Raw genomic sequence first — 17,057 nt, forward strand, 5'->3', positions numbered from 1 at the left:
CGGCATGTAATTGGATATATAACATTAACTGCAGGGGTCAGAGGTTGACCTGGGCACCTTGGCCAATGATAGAAGATCAGTTGATAGCAATACAGAGCAATCAACTCTTATAGACCAATTAGAAGGCAAGGCAGGAAGGGCAGTTGGTATCACTGAACCTGATATCTCGTTCAGTGACTGACACTAAGCAAACAGACAGAGGAAACAATATGGGCTATAAAATGAGATTGGAGAGAATGACTGAGGGTAGTAAAAATGTACAAACACCCACACATTGGTTTTATGAGTGACTTTTAGATTTCAGTGGAATTGTAACATGTGTGAGAGCAGATGTAGATGTGTCAAGCTGAAACACCACATGTTAGTTATATATAAAAGTATCTGAGGGTGAACTATTGTTAATTCAATTAATTAACTTTACTTTCACTTATTCCTGATTATTAAGTAGCTTTAACCCCAAGTTAGGCCTAAAATGCCCAGTTTTCAAAGTAAATACATGCCGATTTGTCTAGTGAGTATACACAGAATTATACGCATAAAGGTGCACTTTACGCGCCATTTAATCATTTCAATCACAGACTAATCGTCTAATCGCCATTACTGTGAGTGGAGAGGAAATGGGACAATAGTTTTTTTTGTTAGTCAACAGATGCTGTTCAGTTGTTTCTTTTTTTACCATCCCATGCTCATTTCCATAATTCATCCCTTGATTTATTAAGAAGATAATCCCATTGTTATACGGTTGCCACCGCAGAATTCGCAAGGGAACTGTGTGTATTTGTGTGTGTGTGTGTGTGTGTGTGTGTGTGTGTGTGTATGTGTGTGTGTGTGTGTGTGTAAAGGGGGCGGGGTCATATTTGAACCCAGATGAACCCTGATACCCCTTTCGTCTCGTTTCCCCTCCTCCTCCTCGCTTCTCCTTCGTCTTCTGCTTGTGGATGCTAATGATTAATTGCTTATTTGCCTGGACGGGGTTTGATTGGCATGTGTAGTGAGTAGACTTGACGAGCTGCCAAAGCTGTCCGACAGGACTTGATGCAGAGAGAGAGAGAGAGCGAGAGAGAGACTGATGTTAAAGAGGAGGCTAGATCAGAGCCATCTAAACTCATTAATGCCTGCTCCACACATTTCACAACACAACAGTACAAATATATATATACATAATACCCAAATCTCCATGCAATCTATTAACAGCAGTATACAGTATGTGGTATGTCTGTGTGAATGCACTTAACGCACAGCACATAAACACATATAAGTAGACCCAGTCATTACAGTACACACACGTGAATGCAAATGTGCATACTTTCATCTGCTTGCATGCACACACACACACTGGATGACATTGTTCTGTCAATCATCTGAGTGTACTGCAACGTAGTCCATTTTAATCATCGTTAGAGGCAGAAGCGACAGTCATCAGAGATCACTACCTATCAAATTACATGCACTCTGCAGTATGAATGACCGATTGCATACATCAACATGAATTAAAGGACAGTCTGGGAAAAATGTTTCTTGTTGCAAACTCAATTTGCTTCCCTGTGGTCCATCTGAACACATGCTCATCTTTACAATCAGTAATTTGAATAATCTATATTTAACATCTGTGAAGCTTATATTAAAAAATCAAGTGGTGTGTGACAGCATTTTTATATTATCTATAAATGTAACACCAAAGTTGTGTCTTTGACTGAATGAATAAATCTTTGCTCCTTATTAGCATTCAAGTCAAGATTTTCCTGACAAAAACGAAATCCATTGAACCAAAGTGCATCACTGGCTGCACATTTAGGTACTAAGTTGATAATCACATCCAGAAAGGACTTCAGTGAGCATATAGAGGCAGCGTCTATACTGAAAGACACGCACAGTAAGACTCAATCAGACTAGCAGACTGCTTATCAAATGCTGCCCAGCAAAGCAGGCCCATAAATACCAGAGACTAGTGTAGACGTGGGTATGCTGAATCCGTGATTGACCCCGTTCATGTGAGACTGCTGTCAGAGGTCGTCACCTTTCACAGCGGCTTAAGTCTGCAACGGTAGTTCCATTCACATCATTGCTTAACCATAGAATTACACAGAACCGTATTTCAGTCTCTCTCACATGCTAATTTTTTCTTTTAATATAATTTAGAGGACTAGTTTGCCATTTTTTTAAATATATAAAATTCTTACTGAGAGATAGACGAGAAGATTCGGGATCTATTGATAAAAACGGCTCAGTCTAAGGTAACGAAACAACGATTTCTATTTTTAGGTGATTATACACTAATGAAAACCTACCTATGAATATTTCCATATTTGCAAATAAATTCTCATAAATGTTAAACAAATTGGCTGCTATAAAGTACACAATGTACCATTTTGGCAGTTAATTTACATTAAATTTGTGTACTTTTTAAAAATTATTCAAGGCATGCAAGGCATATGTTGGACACGGACATGGGATGCTATGGGCAGTTTTAGGTTCAAATATAAATAATATAAAATATACATTTCCTAAGAACTTTTCCAGATGTCCCCTCTGAACTACCACCACGCTTGTCCAGAAGAGTCCCAGCTTGGTCCTGTACCAGAACCAAGCTGGGACTAGCAGGGGTAGAACCCAATGGAGATGGTCCACTCATTCAAATTGCCTCTTGACACACATCTACTCCACTCTACCGCCGACCACAAGCTTTTTCCTCTGTTTGGATATTTCCAGCTGTGGAAGCCCCCCAGCAACATCCACTACATCCAAGATAAATGATACCAATTTCATAAACAGCATCTTTGCCTGCTCTCACTTGTGCCATGTTTGCCTGAAAACACACATTATCCAAACGCACACACAAGCGGAAATGGGAAAAGCATGCCTGCGCACATGGGAAACACACAGGTACACAAGCACACACGCATACAAAGGCAGGTCGACAGGTTTTGATCAATAGTGTTCTGAGCCATGTAGCTTTTCTTCTGCTGTAGCTGCCACACATTTGCTGCTCCAGGCTGAGTAATTGGTGCACGCCACCATGATAGCTAACCCTGCAAGAAACAATATTGATAACATGCTGCCATGTGTGTGTGTTTGTGTGTTGTATAAATTGTTCTCCAGGGGATGCACTACACCTTGCAGGTTGTACAGCGCAATGCATCTCCACCCTGTCTCCATTTGTCCCTTTACCTGTCTGTTCATCTTCTATCTTTCCCTTGATTTCTCCTCATTTTCTCCCTCTTTTCTGTCTGTTCTTCCCTTTTTCTGTCTCTGGAGTCCAAATCACACCCCAAGCACCGCCAAAATAAAATGCATGTTGTTGCAGAAAATGACTGAATTCAAGAAAATTCAAGAAAAGGCTGAACATTGCTTGTTTTCAGAGATTCCATTCATTTTATTATTTTTTTATTTATTTTGTGGTCAGTAAAAACATCATCCTTCAAAAAACACTTTTTCTCGAGAATATGAATTCCCTTTTTCTTGCAACGCCACGCCTGCCTGTCTGTTTGTTTCTCCCCGTTGCCCCCATATCTACTGTGTGTGTCAGCTGACCCCTCTCGTGGGTTCTTCTGTCGAGAAGATGCCAAATACCAGCCGCTGCCCATATGTGCAGTCATGGCTAAATATACACCTGCTTGAGAGCAGGACCCGATTTATCCCATCAGTTGTACATATGGGTGCACGTGAGAATTCCAAACGTGTGAACGCACGCGCACCTGAATAGGGCACGCACACACCCGTCTTGCCAGCGATTGACTCTTTTCACACCTCTGTGCAAGGGCCTATTTTCTGCCATTTACCATCTCACCCCTCTCTGTTGGTGTAATATTCATGAGGAAGAGCAACAGCCCTCTCCTCTCTTTCTTCTGGAGCCCAGATGTTAGATAAGGGTATGCCGGCTATGCATTTGGCTTGGCATTACAATGCTGCAGACATAAAAGAAAAGAGAAGGAAAAATGAGGGGAGCTCAAACAGAGGAGACGAACAGGGAGCTAAAGGCATGAGACAGGTGAGGAGAGGAGCAGCAGAGGAGGAGAAAAAGTGAGGGAAGCAGAGGAGAAGGAGGAGGAGGAGGAGGAGGGAGGATGAGTGGAGACAGCAGGGCACTGGGTACGCCGTGTCCTTAAAAAGCCTCAGAGGAAGTGGAGGGAGAGGCAGGGATGAGAGGAGAGGATGAGCAGTGCGGCGTGGCTGGGAAAGAGGTTAGTAAACCAGTTGAAATTGGATAACAGTCTCCCTACGTCGCCACAGTTTCACATTACGAGAGCTCAGTGAATGAAAATAGGAGATTAACCGAGATATGTTCGAGGACAGATGGTGATGATTTAATCTTGTGTGTGTCTGTGCAAATCCGGCACATATGATGGTTTTAGCGCAATGTGGAATAGACATACATGAAGTGTGCTGTTTTTTGGTCCAACATATGACCGAGCTCATGAGCCAATTAGGAAATCCTTGATTAGGTTTGATTTGGTGCGTGGAGCAGATGCACAGCAAGCCAATCAGAAGGCAGAAGTGGCTGGGAATGCTGTGAGCACATGTATGTTTAAAAAAAAAAGCTCAGATATTTCCGCATTTGGTGCAGCAGTGTCACCCTGCCTCTCTTTTGCCTCTTTGTTGATTTTTCAGAACAATTTGTCCTCACAGGAAAATGTCACGCTACCCTGTCAGCTCTGACTCCATCTCCTCCCCGCCACCCACCGTCTCTCTCTCTCTCTCTCTCTCTCCCTCTCTCCATCTCTCTTTCCTCCCCTTGCTCTCTTTTCTCGTCGGCAACACAGAGTTTCTTCCCTCCCCTCTTTTCACATCTTATCATGTCCTTTTTTTTCTCCTCTCTCCCTGTGAGGCTGAGACTCAGTGGTACAGAGAGTGCAATGGAACACAATGTTCAACATTTTAGACACTGAATATATTAATAGATAAAGTACAAACTGCCTCAAATGGTCACCCACATACCACAGGAGGAGATCGGAAGGTAAAGAGAGAAAAGATATAGACATTTACCATTTATCGATTACTTTAAACTGGCAGTAACTGTTTTTTTTTGGCCATTTACATTGCTGTTACATTATTCTCACCGTATCAATTGATACATTGTTTCCATAAGAATATTGATTATGGTCGTTTTAAGCTTTTTCACCATTTAGCTACCGTGGCCGAGAGGCATCAGTGAATTTCAAAAGCCACAACACAAATCCAAACATACAACATAATGGAAAAAGTCACATCACAATGGAAGTGAGTGACAACGGATGTTGACAGCGAAATGGCGAAATACTGTTATTAGCAGCGGACTTAGTGACTACTGATGTGTGGAAGAGGAAAGTTGAAATGTTGTTCACTAGCGAACTATGATTACTATTGCTATGAGATAGTAACAAATTATTCAGTGTCCTTATGTTTTCACAGTTACCATGGTAAGGACTATCTAAGGTTACTTTTATGCTTAGTCATTTCTTTGAGCAGCTTTCCCCCTCACATTCAAATATTACAGAGCATCAAGTCACCATGAGCTCACAATAAAACCTCTGCAGGTCCTTTTTACGAGAACACTGTCTCTGTGAAGTAGCTGAAATAAAGCAGCCGGATGATGTTGAGCCTAGATGCAGATGTCCAAAATGTAAAATCTGCTGCATTTTCAAATCACAAACACATGATTGCTGGATCCGATTGTCCGTTACTGGGAAAACATAATTTGTCACAATCGCATAGCAATAGTAATCATAGTTTTCTAGCGAACAATGTTTCACTTAATACTTCTCAAACAGGCAACAACTTTCCCTCTTCCACACATCAGTAGTCATACGTCCGCTGCTAATAACAGTCCGCGCCGTTTCATTGTCAACATCCACTGTCACTCACTTCCGTTGTGTTGTGGCTTTTGGAATTCGCTGATACCTCTTAGCCAACACATTTGGCCATTACTTAGCTAACCATATCAACTGTTTATCCATTATTTTTAGTTAACTTTTACAACTTTTTAGTGTAACTTTAACTGTCGGTACTGTTTAACCATTACTTTTACTTAATAACCTATATACCTTAATACCCGTTACTTTTAACTATTACGAACTATGGTAACCATTTATCCCCTTAACTAACCCGTAACTGTTTAATCCCCATGTCCCAGTGTTCCAGCTGACTCAAGACAGGGATTTCCTTTTTTTTAAAATTCAAATCCACTTTTCATGTACCCCCAAGCAACGGCACAAGTGCCCCCTGGAGTACAAGTACGTCTGGTTGGGAATCACTGCGGTAGAGGCAGAATCAGAGACTGACAGAGTCAGCTGCACCAGACATCAAAGACCAGCTTGGTGAATATCACATAGTCAATAAATCATCCTGCTAACAACACATAAAGTATTAGGTTACAACCCTGAATGCAGTCAATCCAAGCCCAGCTCGAAGTCCCCTCACATGCTGGCTCAAACATTTCATTGTGGACGCTGACTAAATTTAACACACATGAGCCCCACATTCTCACAATATGATATCATGCTGAAAAGTTGTAGGACATTTACATACAGATTTCACAAAAAATGTAGAAAGAAAATGCTTGTTTTTTCTTCCCCTCCATCTTTTCTTCACCCACCTCCTACTTTCTACCAACCCCTCATACACTTTATCCTATACTCATATGTGCCCTACTTTCAGAAGATAAACTTTTTATCATATCAACCCCACTGGGTTAGTTTGTTAAAATTGTAATTTGTGTGTTATTTAGGAGTGGAATAATATGTCATCCTTGCCTTATTCCCCATTTCACTTCTAAAGGCCCCCTCCCCACTCCTTCGCCTCCTCACTACTTGACCACCTGTGGCCCCGCTTCCCTCCTGTCAAATCCCCCTCTAAACACACACAGACATACCCTCCCCTCTGTCTCTTTACCCATTCCTGCCATTGCACTTGTGTCTTATGACCACACTGTGTGTCATGAGGCTTACTCAACAGCCCCCAAGCCACTGACCCCCCCCCCACACACACACACACACACTCACTCATCTTGCTTATAAACGCAGGTCACGCTTGGACCAGGCACGTGAATATCAAAGCAAAGGACAGAGACAAATGCACTCTTCCACAGAAGCACACTCTGGCTTTCCACGCCATTCATGGAAGTGCTACTGTACTGTATCAGGCTACTAAAGCATTCTATTCTGTCTATTTATAGTGATGACTAAGTTTTCCTGCGAAGCCATTTATGTATCTTTACTGTAAAGACTTACAGAAGGACTTCAGTATGTGCTGGGTCGTATTGATAACACATACTCTAAATGTTTGAGAGCTCGTATTTGTTAATGATCCTGATTGAAGACAGTAACTGAGTGAGTGAGTTGTAAACACAACATGGGCTGAAAGTCATATGAACTGTAGCTGGAAGGTCACAGATGGGGTTTTCCATTTAAGAATTAAGCTTGTGACAGCCAGGGAACCTGCGGGTGGTAAAGTTCAATGAAAAACACGATATTCATCACTTAACAGATGCCTGATTCCGATCAGTTGTAAATCAAAGTCATACCTGTTTAACAACATGGATTGCTATGAAATTTTGTACAGACATTCCTGTTCCCAGGATGACGAATCCTACTACTTTGGTGATACCTTGACCTTTCCCCTAGCGCCACCAGCAGGTTTTAAATTTTTTTTTTTAGTTCAACAACTATTGAACGGATCACCATGGAATTTGATACAGATACTCATGATTGCCAGAGGATGAATTCCAATGACTTTGGTGATTCCCTGACCTTTCCTCTTGCTCCAACAGAAGGTAAAAGTTAAAGAAATGTATCCTATGAAATACCTCAACAAAAGGGGGTTGTAATATGCAACTACACTGCTAGATGCCACTTAATCTTACACTGGTCCTTTAAGTAATTTAAGAACTCTTTAATCTGAATTATATGTAAATTGTCAAGCTAACCTAAAGTAACCCTGTCAAACCTCCCAGTAAATATAAGTTGATTTACATATAAACTCTAAACTCAGCCTGATGTCAATTTAAATTATGAAATAAATTCACAAAAATGCTATACTATCCAAGGTGGTGATACGTTTTGTATATAGAAAGATGCAAAATGCAGAAGATGACTGGATGGAAAATGTGAAATAGGTCTAAGAGAACTTGTTGCATAAGTTCCTCTTAGACGTATTTCTTCATGTAAATACTTGTTGATCTTGTGCAATCAGAACTGACTCTATAAATGTGTCTCTGACTCTGCTTGAATTCAACATCTTTCCATAAGAGGAATAAACACTAAATATCTTAACTGGATCTTCAGACACCCCCTGTTCCCAGGAAATAAAAGAGAAGGATCTTAATGTGAAACGGCTGTGCCTTTCAGTCGCGGTTGAGCTCAGTTATCCTTGAAACACTTTTAGACAAACACGCACTAACTTACTTCCAGGTCACATGCTTCTTCCGACAACAAAAACAACAGCATTCTTTCATAATGGTCTGGTTAAATGCTAACTATGATAGGAATGTGAGCGCGCGTGGGCCCGTATTAGCACAACGTTATCATGTGAGTGAGCTTACAACACACACACACTTGCACACACATACACATGCATACGGCAACACACACACACTCCCACACATGCACGTGCACATGGGTAACAGAGAATGGGATTAGCCATTGTTAAGCAAAGCAGGCAGCACCCGGTTAAGACGGTACACACCTAAGCCCCTTAAGAATGTAAATATCAGAGCTATTTCAAGTAGACACAGGTTAGTAACAGTGTGTACATAGCAAACGTTATCCCACAATGCATAAAGATCACTTTAAGGTAGACATAGTGGAGCGGACAGAGATTAACTTTGTCAAATTACTACTCCAGATCTTTTTCATACACTGATATTAACCCGTATTTCCTACACTGCATTCCAGATGAATCTTATAATAAGTAGTGATTCAACATTAAAGCCAATTCATGAAAATCACATTTGATTCTTTGAAGTACAAGGTCTGTCTGCAGCAGAGGGAATAATAATTCAATTCTTTCTTTCATACTTTCTGTACAGAATAAACAAATATGAATCAATGTGTGAGCTTTAGAGGCATTGCAGATGTTTGGTTTTTTTACTTTCAAACAGAGACAAGCTAGCTGTTTCCCCCTACTCATAGTCTTTATGCTAAGCTATGCTAACCGGCTGCTGGCTCTAGATCCATTCTTAACACACAAACTGAGAGTGGTACCGAACTTCATATCTACTGTAACCCTCAGAAAGAAAAAGAATAAAAGCATTTCCAAAAAGGTTGAACTGCTCCTTTAAAGTGATGAATGAATGAGTTATTTTGGCAACTTGGTTGGTGTTAATTGCTCTGCTGTGGTGTAAACACATCAGATCACATGTCTATCAGCGTCAGAAATCTTTTTGTGTATTTCGCAGTGGCAGTTTCGCTCTCATTTCTAATTTACTTACATCTAAGGCTGAAGTATAAAATACATCACTTTCTGTGCATCTGTAAAGACCTGACACAGGGACCCTGTTTCATCACTCAATTTAAGGCCCTTGCCCTCAAGGGAATCCCCACTGCCAACCTTTGTGATTCACATGAAGTTAATCACATGTGAATCAAAGGCCACATGAAGTTCTCAACTCCAGGCCCCAAGTAATTCAACACTCCAGGGGATATATTGCATATTGTGATTGTGCTTGAAATTATGTTCATAATTTACAGTTAGTTAGAATTATTTTTTATTTAAATTTGATAGTAAAAATCACTATGAAATATACTTATTTGCATCTGCTTTGGATTAAGACCCCTGGCTCTAAAAGTAGCCACCTATGTGACATAATGTGCACAGATTTTTACACAGAAATGCTTTTACAGATTTGATATACTGTAAAGTTTATTTTACATTTTGACTAAACAGGTCCATTACTATTTTTATTCAGAAATTTCCAGTGTTTGCTTAGTCCCTTGATCTTACCACAGACCTGTTGCATGTAATATCATACACTACTACAGTCAAGAGACTAAAAAAACAGACCAAAACCAGTAACATCATTGACCAGGAAGGGGTCAAAGTCAGTCCACAAAGATCAAGGAGACCACTCACACCCGACGCCAGAGACCATCCTTGAACAGAGACAAGGTTTATGATCTCCCCGACAACCACCTGCTATTACATGACCAAAGTGAAATCTGTCGGTGACGTGACGACAAGTGATCCAGTCCATTTGTTGATGAATATGCAATTTAAAGCAAATATGTAGTTTTCACTGGTAAAATTATTGTTTTAATGTTTACTCATCCAGGTGAAGCAGGAATGAGCAGGTCCACTGCAGCAGCGTTCATCATTATCACCCTGCTCAAAACAACAAGCCTTCTTCTGTAACCATAAAACCAGTGTATATAGCTAGGAAGTGATTAGCGGTGTGTGTTTGATAGTATTCAGAGGAGTACAGGTTGTACCATCTTAAGTGACTGTAGAGTTCAGGTGTGGAGCTGTCATAATATAGCAGCATAAGCCATATCAGTGAGAACAGTGACCCCTGTTGCAGTCAACACTTACCCCTCCCACATGTTGTGTGTGTGTAGAAAGACAGCGAAGACAACAACATGTGTGTGTGTGTGTGTGTGTGAGACAGTGTGTGTGTGTGTGTGTGTGTGTGTGTGTGTGTGTGTGTGTGTGTGTGAGAGTGAGTGAGTGTGTGAGTGAGTGTGTGTGTGTGTGTGTGTGTGTGTGTGTGTGTGTGTGTGTGTGTGTGTGTGTGAGTGTGTGTGTGTGTGTGTGCGCAGTCCTTAGGAGCATGTGACCATAACACCAGCCACATTTTTCTTACCTTTGCTCTCCCTCTGTGACTCAGCGTTTCTGCTGCTCTTGTAAGCTCTTTAGCTGTGTGTGTGTGTGTGTGTGTGTGTGTGTGTGTTATCTTTAGCCACCTCACTTCAACCACTGACCTTTCTAAAGGTCTGACTGTCCAGTTGTCCAAACACAGACACACTGACTGACCTACTGAAGAATGTTTTAATTTGGCTGTATATATTAACCCCCAAACCCCCAAATGCACCAGCAATAAAAGCTTGAATTTATGTCCATCCTACAGACGAATGTGAAACCTATTCTGTTGAGAGGACAAGCAGCTCTTATCAGTATTTGCATGTCAAGGAGAATGACTACCCTTGAAATGAGTGACATGTCTTTGAAAACACTGATACCAGTAGCTTAGCAGTGCTTGGCTCAAGAGACACTTGAGTTAGATCCAATGTAGGAAGTTGGTTTATGGATGTATTTCACATTTAAGTAACATTTAGAGATGTTGAGTTTTGTTTAAAACAGATTTATCTGTGACTATGTTCCAGGTTCCATGTTCTAAAACTCATTTTCACACACACACACACACACACACACACACACACACACACACACACACACACACACACACACACACACACACACACACACACACACAAATGATCTGTAGATACTCTGATGCCTGAGGTCAGATACAGACTGTCCTGTCCAACACTAATGGTTAGTTATGGTTTGTTAATAATAAATTTGACCTTAAAGTCCCCATGAAACTTCTTGGAAAACAATGTGATGTTAAGTACTACATACTGAGTGCGTGTGAGGAGCATTCACAGTGACAAAGCTAAAAGTACCCAAAGATGCCAGTAGGCCCTCCAGAAAGTGGCTTTGGTCACTACTGTCCCAAATTGCATTGCACAATGGAAAATACTGTACTACAAGGAGCACCTCACAGCTGGAAGAAATGAAAACAAATTGTGGACGGCAGTAAAAAGGCTCCAGGAACATCCTACGAAACCAAAAATTAAACATGGAAAATCGTTCTCTTTGTAAGTTTCCAAATTTGAAGTTTGTAGTGTTACAAAGTCACAGTTGCATAATAACTTAAAGAAACAATATACTATTAAAAGTCCAGTGTGTAATATGTAGGCGGATCTACTGGCTGAAGTGGAATAGAATATTCATAGGTATGTTTTCATTAAATTTTTTTCAATAAAATCACCTGAAAATAAGAACTGTTGTATTTTTGTTACCTTAGAATGAGCTGTTTTTACCTACAGACACAGCGGGTCGTCTTCCATGGAGTCTGCCATGTTGAACCGCCATGTTTCTAAAGTAGCCCAGAAGGGACAAACCAAACACTGGCACTAGATAGTGGCGTTCATGTTTTTCGCACATTGCCAGCACCGTAGTTTCTCCTTCATGCTTGGGAGGGGAGGGTGAAGCGAACCTTTTAAGATTAGTAGTCTACAATGTGCCATATTGATAGGCAGTACGGAGCTTGAATGTAACAAATACAAGGTGAGTGTATGATTCATAATAACACTGTGACAGTTAACAATCAGACACACTTTCAGGAGAAAATGTGTGTTATGAGACAAAGTTATATGCCATGACTAGATTTAACATTCATAATCCACACATGTGTTTTATCCATAGGTAAATCAGGTAAAACAGGATGTGTTGATTCAAAAGTCTAAAGAACTACAGCACCCACACTGACTAATTCCTTCCAAATTTCACACAGTAGGCCTACTTTACTTCATGATCCAGATTGTGCACTGGTTGACCATTGTTAACCTTGTCAAATTAAGCCCTGATTTCAGGAGATTATCTAAATCCTGTTTTGGAATATTAGTACTTCACAAGGTTGGAAATGTGCAATTGAGTCATTGAGTTCTGTAACTCAGTTATGGCCATTTAAATATATAATGTTGGTGTGTTGTAGAATCAATTCCTTGGAGTTGAACCAACCTTAAATTTATATTGCGCAATTAAGTTTGAGAGTGAAGCAGGAGAAAAATAATAATTAAATAATTAAATAGTGTGAGCAACCTCACTTACTTTGTCCCTTAACAAGAAAGCAGACCACAACAGATTATGATTTGAATGCTCACCCCCTCACATCATTTCCATTTTGTTTGTTTTAGCTCAGGTATTGTAGGCCATTTGAATGCTCTTTTGCATTTCCTCATTTCATTTCACACATAACTGCCCGGCTTCAACAAGAGTGCTGAAGCTGTTTTTCTCTGCGAAAGAGTGAAAACATTTCCAGTCAAGGCCTGTGGCTGTCTGGGAGGGGGGGGTGCTGGCCTTTGGACCAGGGCAAGAGACCCTAATGACTCTGTTATTCAACAACAAGCTATTCTTATCCCAAATTCCCCGCTCAATGGTTAGCTGCTACAGCCATATGAATCTCTTACAGAGTATCATCAGCCATTAGCATGCTGTACATCCAAAGCTGTCAGTCTCTGCACCACAAAGAAACTGAATGAAACCCGAAGGTTGAGTTCATCCGTAGAATTGTTTACCTTTCTTTTCTTCTCTCCATGATTGCTTTTCTTTCCTGGTGAATTTACGAAGAGCTGAGAGGCTCTGGCAGCTCACCAAGTTTACAAAAGGAAAAAAAGTGGAAATATGAAGTTGCAATCAATCCTGGGGTTCAAGTGATGAGAATCATTTGTCTCTTTTATTTTCCGTTAGCACGCTGACTCAAAACCTTCAAATCGTATATATCTGGTAGTGAGAATTTTGTTGATGGCATAATTACCAAAGCACATGCATACTGTAGCAGCGGCAGTAATGATAGTGTCTGTTTTGCAACATGATAATGGTAATTTGCTGTGTGTTATGGCTAAGGCCAAAAACCTTTATTTAACAAGGCAAGATGACTAAGAGCAAATTCATATTTACAGCTACAGCTCGGGGTGTTTGATGCAGCAAAGGAAGAAAGGGTTGCGGACATAAAAGTAAATGGTTAATGGCTTTACTCAAGGGCAGTTCAAGAAAGTAGGGCAGGATTGTCTTCTTCGCTCATTTAACCCTTATTTTTGTGTATTTAAATGCACAGCCTTCTGGTCACAAGCTCCCGTCTTTAACCTTCAGGCTCCCTGTAAGGTTTTGAAGCCAGCATGTTTACACTAGCAACACCATAAAGGGCTATTCTTATGCCCTCCACCAGTCAGACTGTATGTATTTAAGGAGGCAGATGGGGAACGACAAAAACACTTTAAGTGACCTCATACGGGTTGGAACCTCGCCCCCCCGCCTCACTCCCTCTTCAGTGTTTCCTGTGCCAAAAATGGCTCAGCTGTAAGTGACACATAACCGCTGACCGGTCGAGGAAGCACAGCAAAGAGCCAATCAGCATAATTTAGTCACATTCCTCAGACTAGCAGTTATCACTTGGACCTGACAGGCACACACACACACACACACACACACACACACACACACACACACACGCACTCCTTAAAAACACATATGTAGGTCAAAAGGGCCACAAACAAACACACAAAACTCGTGTGCATTAAATACTGTTCAATGCACATACATGTACATCAAACACAAACAGTAGGTCAAACATACAAACTTATACTTGACATACACATAGAGCTAGACTTTCACACACACAAACACACACAATCTAATCCTACACATGGCTATTTATACTGCAATCACAGAAATGGATTGCTCACCGTGTTACTGCCTGGAATGGCTCACTTTCCGCACATACCTGCCATTATCCCTGAAATCAGTCAAGCGTTTCCGCCTGGCTTGACGTGATAGTCCTATAACATGTGTCGCTCACTTTGCAGCACTTTTGCTTTAATAGAACTGCCCCGTCGCTGATTCGTCATGACAGAAGAACAGAAATGTGGAAAGATATCGGACTATTATTTCCATGCTGCTGAAATGCAGTCGCGGTGTACCCGCTGGGGTGTGCAAACCTTAGATGGAAGGGAAAGGTCATGTCAAGGTTCTTCAAATGTTGTTTCACTGTTGCTTACAGCTTTTTGATTGAAGCTTGACACAAATCATTCAGAGCTGCTTTGATTAAAAAAGAAGAGTCATCCAATCAATAACACATGAAGCTTTATTTTTTATCCTCCAATCCCGTTTATCACCCATTTCCTTCCTGTAGTTTATCTTCTCTGTGCCTCCGTGCATCATCTTTTATCATTAGAGCTACTCTATGAGAGGCCATTAGAGAGAAATTGACCCAGCTCCCTGCCAGTCTCAGCAGGCTACAGCCTCATCAAGGCAGCCCCCTCCCTGCTGTGACCAGGATGGCCGGCCATTACGATGGAAGCGGATTGGTGGGCTGTAAAATATTTATTGATGCTCCACTTAGCCCTTGGGAATTGTGCACAAACACGCTCATGCACAGTCAAACACATTTACACGCCAGCAACTCACAAACAAAGACAATTAAGCGATGATCATGATCATAATAGCTCTTCAACCTACAAACGAACATATCTTTTTGTAGATTTAAGCAATCAACCAAATTGTAACTTTACAGTATATAATACAGTTCTTATATAAATTCACTGCACAACAAATTATTGAGGTTAACTAGCTCTGAAATGTTTTTTCTACTGCTTTAGAGAAAAAGACTAACCCCTCTGTGAACAGCAATTGTCCAATTGTAGTTTAGCAACCATAGCTAAGCACAACAGGCCGTTAAAGCTTTGGATTTCTTCACATGTTGTAGTGGTGTATATGGGGCTGCAGTAATGGCATGTTCACACAGAAAGCAAAGCAAATTTTTCACGCAATGAGATTACATGAAATATACAAATAGATTGACACGCTTAACTTTCTGTGCAAATGCACCATGAGAGCGATACTCGTCATTTAAAGGTTGTTGGGACAATGGGGACCTTTAAATCTGAACTCGTTCATTTGGTTTGATTTAACTGGACTTTTGTGACGGGTCACTTCCTGTCACCTCTGGTCCGGTGACTTCCTGTGACCATGATGCGGCTCAAGAGCCTGCCTTTTCCTTGAAACTCCGATGTACTGTTGTGTTTTCATTATGGTTATGATGTTGTGATGTTGATATGATTGATGTAGGTTCAGTCAGGACCACTTTTGTCAAAAGAACTTTTATTCCAAAGCAGAATGTTACGTTTGGTGGTATGGCTCTGTCTGACCTCCTTGTCCTTCCACGTGCCTATGTGGAAAACCTTAAGACAGGGAGAGCACATCTCCCTGCCCTTCCATGTGCATACATGGAAAGGTTTAAGACAAGGAGAGCAGCAGCAGCAGAGACCCCCCCCCCCAGAGAGCAAGCATCAATGGCAATCAGAAAATGACATTAATTAGATACAACATAAAAGGAGGAGCTGGGGTGGAGGTGGGTTGCAAAACGGCTTGTAGAGAAAGCAGTAAAGATAGGCAGGCTAAAGCAGCTTAAATAAGGCGCCCTGAATGACATTTGCCAATTGGACGCTTGAGGGAAATAGCTGAGCCGTCAGCTGACTGTGTATAGTTTTCCAATAGGAAGCTTAGGAGGAATCAGCTGAGCCATCAGCTGATGTGTGTTTACGATGAGCTGTGATCAGCTGATGTAGCTGGAATTGAGAGCTGAGCTTGTCTTCGAGGCCTGCCTAAACTAACGCTGTGCTTAATTTACGGCTGTAACTGTAGTCTTACACCGGTAAGGTGATGTTAGTTAATGTCTTCACATGCGACTAACTCCCTTTAACATGGCACTGTTAATCTAAGATCACACACACACACACACACACACACACACACACACACACATACACCTCAATTTGGCTTTAAACCTCAGCACACACAAAAGGAGGAAATTAACCAACACATGTTGCATGCGTAGCTGAAGCATATGGTCAGTGAGAACAAAGGCACACAACTTTTCTGGTGTCCAAACCCCCCATGCACACCCACACACACACACACACACACACACACACACACACACACACACCTTTTTTTCTTTAGTTTAGTTCTTTTTAGTTAGACTTTGTATATTGTGTGTTTTCACCTGTTTTGCATTTATTATCATTTTAATAAATGCTTGTGTTTGCTGGCCTTACCCAAGAGTGATAACCTCTTCTATGCAGAATTCTAAATCCTTCCACTTAAGCTATTGATATGGTGATTTGTAATTGTTGTTGTTATTTGTTATTTAATTAATAATAAATAATCTGATTTCCAAATTGATAGTTCAGTGTATTTTATGAGACTGAAACAATGATTGGCTATTGTTTCCCGTCTTCAAGGGTGGTGCTCTGAGGAAGTTTAATATGAATTAAAGTTATTATTTATTATCTTTGATAATAAAT

General features: G+C 40.9%; 1 long non-coding RNA gene across 1 annotated transcript in view; it reads left to right on the plus strand.

The window, feature by feature from the left end:
* Nucleotides 1-3,934: 3,934 nt before the first annotated feature.
* LOC127358658 (uncharacterized) overlaps nucleotides 3,935-17,057 on the plus strand; it is a 56,653-nt gene continuing 43,530 nt past the window's right edge. Inside the window, exon 1 of the long non-coding RNA XR_007882491.1 lies at nucleotides 3,935-4,181. This is a non-coding gene — a long non-coding RNA (uncharacterized LOC127358658). The remainder of the gene's footprint in view (nucleotides 4,182-17,057) is intronic.

The sequence above is a fragment of the Dicentrarchus labrax genome, unplaced genomic scaffold (assembly GCF_905237075.1).
Source record: "Dicentrarchus labrax unplaced genomic scaffold, dlabrax2021, whole genome shotgun sequence".
Classification (NCBI taxonomy): Eukaryota; Metazoa; Chordata; class Actinopteri; family Moronidae; genus Dicentrarchus; species Dicentrarchus labrax.